Below are 5,746 nucleotides of genomic sequence, written 5' to 3'. Positions count from 1 at the left end.
CAAATGCTGGAGAGGGTGTGGAGAAAACGGTACCCTGCTATAGTGTTGGTGGAAGTTTAAGTTGGTGCAGCCACTGTGGAAAACAGTATGGATGTTCCTCAGAAAACTAAAAATAGGATTACCATATTACCCAGCAATTTCACTCCTGGGCATATATCTGGATAAAACTATAATTCAAAAAGATACATTCACCCCTATGTTCATAGCAGCACTATTCATAGTAGCCAAGATATGGAAACAACCTAAATGTCCATGTCCATCAATAGATGGATGGATACATAAGATATGATACAGAAAATGTGAGATACATACACAGACACACACACACACACACACACACAATGCAACACTATTCAGCCATAAAAAAGAAGAAAATAATGCCATTTGCAGCAACATGGATTCAGCTAGAGATGATCATACTAAGTGAAGTCAGAAGGAGAAAGACAAATACCATATGATATCACATATGTGGAATCTAAAATATGACACAAATGAACCTACCTATGGAACAGACTCACAGACACAGAGAACAGACTCTTGGTTGCCAAGGGGGAGGGTGTTGGTGGAGGTATGGAATGGAAGTTTAGGGTTAGCAGATGTAAGCTTTTATATGTAGAATGGATAAACAACAAAGTCCTACTATATAGCCCAGAGAACTATATTCAATATCCTATTATATGCCATAATGGAAAAGAATATATAAAGAATGTATATAAATGTGTAACGGAATCACTTTGCTGTACAGCAGTAATTAACACATTGCAAATCAATTATACTTCAATAAAAAAGGAGGTAATAAAATGCTAACTGAATTAAGAAAAATTATCAACAGAAATGCAGGTCACTGTAACAAGGATCTAGAAACTATAAAAATGAACCAGTCAAAAATGTACAATTCAATTGCCAAGATAAAAATCCAACCTAGAAGCAATGAATACCAGACTAAATGATACAGAAGAATGAATAAGTGATCTGGAAGATAGACTAATGGAAATCAACCAATCAGAAGAGGAGACAGAAAGACAAATTTTTTAAAAATGAAGGCAACATACAAGATCTATGGGACAATAGGAAACGTGCCAACCTTCACATAATAGGGATTCCAGAAGGAGAAGAAAGAGAAAAGGGGATTGAAAATATATTTGAAGAAATTATGGCTTGAAACTTTCCAAACCTAAGAAAGAGACAGAACTCCAGATACAAGAAGCACTGAGGATCCCAAACAAGAGGAACCCAAACAGATTCACACCAAGACATATCATATTGAAAATGGCAAAAGTTTAAGAGAGGATTCTAAAAGCAGCAAGAGAAAAATGGAGAGTCAGTTACAAGGGAGCATCTATAATACTATCAGCTAATTCTCTGCAGAAACTTTGCAGGCCAAAAGGAGTGGCATAATATATTCAAAGTTCAGAAAGGGAAAAACCTTCAACCTAGGATACTATACCCAGCAAAATTATCACTTAGTATAGATAGAGAGAGAGAGTTTCCCAGGCAAGTGAAAACTAAAAGAATTCAGCAATATTAAACCTCCCCCAAAAGAAATATTGAAGGGTCTTCTCTAAATAGAAAAGAAGCAAGAATCTATAGAAAATGAAAATCACAATATGAAAGGTATACATAAAAGGACTGAAGATCATTTAAATAAGCCAGTAGAGATTTTAAACAATAAAAAAGCATGATGAAGGCAATTATAAATACAAGTAACAGTAAGAAGATAAGCACAAAGATATGAAATAGGACATCAAAGTCACAAAATGTGGGGGAGGGGATTGTAAAAATGTAGATCTTTTATAATGTGTTTGAACTAGTATGACTTCCAGTTTAAAGCAAGTAGATATAGTTATGGGTCAACATACTTGAAAACCAGGGTAACCACAAATAAAAAATACATAATAGATTCACAAAAATCAGTAAGAAAGGAACTTAAGCATACTATAAAAGGAAATCATCAGACTACAAAAGAAAAACAAAAAAGAAGAAATGAACAAAGAACTACAAAACAACTGGAAAATATGGATTTAAATGGCAATAAGTACATACCTATCAATAATTACTTTGTGAATGGGCTAACAGCTCCAATTAAAAGACAGAGTGGCAGATTGGATTAAAAAAAAACCCACAATACTCTGCCTACAAAAGACACTTCAGGGTGAAAGACACACAGACTAAAAGTAAGGGAATGGAAAAAGATATTTCCATGCAAATGGATACAACAAGAAAGTGGGGGTAGCAAAACACATATCAGACACAATAAACTTTAAAACAAAGTCCATAAAGAAAGACAAAGAAGGACACTATAGGATGATAATAGGATCAATACTAGAAGATATTACACTCACTAACATATATGCACCCAATATAGGTGCTCTTGAAGACATAAAACAAATACTAAAAGACATAAAGGGAGAAATTGAAAGGAATACAATAAGAGTAGAAGACTTTAACACCCCACTAACATCAATGGACAGATCTTCCAGACAGAAAATCAATAAGGCAACAGAGGTCCTAAATGACACAACAGACCAGTTGGAGTTAATTGTTATCTAAAGGACACTACATCCAGAAAACCAAAAAAAATAAAAACAAAAAATACCCACAAACCAGAATACACATTCTTTTCAATTTCATGAGGAATAGTCTCTGGGATAGATCACATACTAGGTCACAAAAGAATCCTCAACAAATTTAAGAGGATAGAAATTATTTCAAGCATCTCTTCTGACCACAATGGTATGAAATTAGAAATCAATCACAGAAAGAAAAATGGGAAAAGGATAAATACATGGAGACTAAACAACATGCTACTAAAAACCCAATGGGTGAATGATGAAATCAAAAGAAGGAATCAGAAAATACCTTGAAACAAATGAAAATGAGAACAAAACCTTTCAAAAATCTATGGGATGCAACTACTGGGCATATACCCAGAGAAAACCATAATCCAAAAAGAAACATGTACCGTAATGTTCATTGTAGCACAATTTACAATAGCCAGGACATGGAAGCAACCTAAATGCCCATTAACAAATGAATGGATAAAGAAGACGTGGCATATATATACAATGGAATATTACTCAGCTATAAAAAGGAATGAAATGGAGCTATATGTAATGAGGTGGATAGACCTAGAGTCTGTCATACAGAGTGAAGTAAGCCAGAAAGAGAAAAACAAATATTGTATGCTAACTCATATATACGGAATCTAAAAAAAAAAAAAAAAAAAAAAGTGGTACTGATGAACCCAGTGACAAGACAAGAATAAGGATGCAGATGCAGAGAATGGACTGGAGGACATGAGGCTGTGGGGGCAGGGGGCAAAGGGGAAGCTGGGACTACGTGAGAGAGTAGCATAGACATATTTACACTACCAACTGTAAAATAGATAGCTAGTGGGAAGTTGCTGTATAACAAAGGGAGATCAACTTGATGATGGGTGATGCCTTAGAGGGCCGGGATGGGGAGGGTGGGAGGGAGTCACAGGAGGGAGGGGATATGGGGATATATGTATAAATACAACTGATTCACTTTGGTGTACCTCAAAAAGCTGGTACAAGAGTATAAAGCCATTATATTCCAATAAAGAGCTTAGAAAAAATCTATGGGATGCAGCAAAAGCATCCTAAGATAGAAATTTCACTCTTCTTCTAAGAGGGAAATTCATAATGATACAGGCTCACTGAAGAAACATTAAAAAAAAATCTCAAGCAGCATAACCTAACACCTAAAAGAGTTAGCAAAAGAAGGACAAACAAAATCCAAAGTCAGCAGAAGGAAGGAAATAATAAAGATCAGAGAGGAAATAAATGGAGATTAAAAAACAAAAAAATCTATAAAACCAAGAGTTGGTTCTTTGAAAAGATAAACAAAAACTGACAAACCTCTAGCCAGGCTCACCAAGGAGAAAAGAGAAAGGACTCAAATAAAAAAAATAAGAAATGAAAGAGGAGAAATAATAAATGATAGCACATAAAAACAAAAAATCTTAAGAGAATACTATGAACAGTTGTATGCTAACAAATTGGACAACCTAGAAGAAATGGACAAGATTCTAGAAGTGCATGGCCTGCTAAAACTGAGTCAAGAACAAACATAATTTGAAGACATATATCACTAGAAGTAAAGTGGAATCTGTAATTAAAAAAAAAAAAAACCCACATCCACATCTCTACGAATGACCTATTTTTTTTCCTTTTTATGGCTGAGTAATATTCCATTGTATATATGCACCACATCTTCTTTACCCATTTGTCTGTTGATGGATATAAAGACTGTCATACAGAGTGAAGTAAGTCAGAAAGAGAAAAACAAATAATATTAATGCATATATGTGGAATTTAGAAAAATGGTACATAGAAACTGGTTTGCAAGGCAGAAATAGAGACAGAGATGTAGAGAATAGATGTATGGACACCAAGTGGGGAAAGGGGTGAGGTGGGATGAATTGAGAGAATGGGATTTACACATATATACAAATATGTATAAAATAGATAACTAATGAGAACTTGATGTATAGCACAGAGAACTCCACTGTACAGTATAAACTAACACAACATTGTAAAACAACTATACCCCAATAAAATAAAATAAAATTTAAAAACTCCCTGCAAACAGAAGTCCAGGATCGAACAGCTTTCCTGGGTAGTCTACCAAACATACAAAGAAAAACTTATAAATATCCTTCTGAAATTATTCCAAAACATTAAAGACAAGGAAACACTCTCACATTCATTCTAGGAAGACACTATCACCCTGATACGAAAACCAGATAAAGACATTACAAAAAAGAAAATTACTGGGAATTCCCTAGTGATCCAGTAGTTAGGACTCCATGCTTTCACTGCCAAGGGCATGGGCTCAATCTTTGATTGGGGAACTAAGATCCCACAAGCCATGCAATGTGGGAAAAAATATTGCAGGCCAAATCTTTAATAAATATAGATACAAAAATCCTCAACAAAGTATTAGCAAACTGAATCCAACAATACATAAAAAGGATCATACACCAGAATCAATTTGGATTTATTCCAGTGTTGCAAGGATGGTTTAACACACACAAATCAATGTGATACACCACAAAAACAAAAGACAAAAACAAATGATCATCTCAATAGATTCAGAAAAATCATTTGACAAAAGTCAGCATCCATTTATGATAAAAACTCACCAAAGTAGGTATAGAAGGAACATACCTCAACATAATAAAAACCATTTATGTCAAACCACAGCCAACATAATACCAAATGGGGAAAAGCTGAAAGCCTTCCCACTAAATTCAGGAACAAGACAAAGATGCCCACACTCACCACTTCTATTCAACATAGTATTGGAAGTCCTAGCCACAGCAATCAGACAAGAAAAAGACATAAAATGTATCCACATTGGAAGGGAAGAGGTAAAACTGTCAGTATTTGTAGATATCTACATAGAGATCCTGAAAGACCCCACAAACAAATGATTAGGACTAAAAGATGAATTCAGTAAGGCAGCAGGATACAAGATTAATATACAGAAATTTGTTGCATTTCTTTACACTAACAATGAAATATCAGAAAGAGAAAGTAAAAAAATGTCTCATTTAAAATCCTGTGCAACAGGGCAAGAATAAAGATGCAGGTGTCAAGAATGGACTTGAGGACACGGGTGGGGGGGATGCAAAGGGGAAGCTGGGATGAGGTGAAGTGAGAGAGTAGCATTGACATATATACACCACCAAATGTAAAACAGATGGCTCGTGGGAAGTTCC

This window comes from Hippopotamus amphibius, chromosome 1, assembly GCF_030028045.1.
Source record: "Hippopotamus amphibius kiboko isolate mHipAmp2 chromosome 1, mHipAmp2.hap2, whole genome shotgun sequence".
Taxonomy (NCBI): domain Eukaryota; kingdom Metazoa; phylum Chordata; class Mammalia; order Artiodactyla; family Hippopotamidae; genus Hippopotamus; species Hippopotamus amphibius.
Note: the sequence above shows the minus strand (reverse complement) of the source record.